The sequence below is a fragment of the Echinops telfairi genome, unplaced genomic scaffold (genome assembly GCF_000313985.2).
Source record: "Echinops telfairi isolate 266 unplaced genomic scaffold, ASM31398v2 ScPeMD7_23;HRSCAF=83, whole genome shotgun sequence".
NCBI classification, from domain to species: domain Eukaryota; kingdom Metazoa; phylum Chordata; class Mammalia; order Afrosoricida; family Tenrecidae; genus Echinops; species Echinops telfairi.
The window spans coordinates 36,005,411-36,006,317 of NW_022103920.1; positions in this window are offsets into that span (position 1 = coordinate 36,005,411).

The window sequence follows — 907 nt, forward strand, 5'->3', positions numbered from 1 at the left end:
GCGAGGCTTCACCACCCATTTATCCCTCCGCCTTTCAACCAGCACCACATGTGATTATCGGCCAGGCTGGCACAATTAACTAACTCAGGGTCTAAGGATAAAACACACACTACAATACCTTATCCTTTGATTCCCCTTTTGACTCCTCGTAAAGTTGTTTCAGTTTTTATTATCTTATGCCTCCTTTCTCAATGACATTTTTCTATGCTGCACCTACTATTTTTTTGCATTTGCTTAGCTATTTCCTATTTATATTTCAAAAAAATTTTCTGGATATATCGCCCAGGAGAGGTATATGTCTACACACAGGAACTGGATTGAAAATACCTGGGGACGTGGCAGAAAGGATGGTGGTAAATGGGGAGCTAAAGAAAATGAGTACAAGAAGAAAATGTTCTAAAATTTATTGTGGTGTTGATTTCACACATTCTCTTAATATAGCTACATGATTAACTTTATGATGTATGAAATAGATGCCAATAAAATATAATAATAAAATTTGGAAAAATATCAGAACCCATTTCTTATAAGATGCTGAAGAGTATTTCAGCCCATAGAGATGAACAAGGTAAGATGAACAAGGTAAGAACAAGGTATTCTTATTTTGCTTATTGTCTTATTCATGTTTTCTTCCTTGGAAGAAGTTTGGGTAAAGAGGCAGAAATCAAACATTGTAGCCACCTGATTAAATTGTGTCTCGTTCTTACCTTCCGTGCCTTGTAACTTGGAGAAAGCAATGAGCCCATGTTGCTCCGATTGTCAGTTTCTTCATGTATATACCCAAGCAAACAAACAAAAAAAACCTACTCTGGAGTCGATTTTGACTCCTTGTGATCCTGTACCACAGGGTAGAACTGCTCTACCTTGGGTTTCCAAGATTGTAACCCTTAGGGAAGGAAGAAGGGAA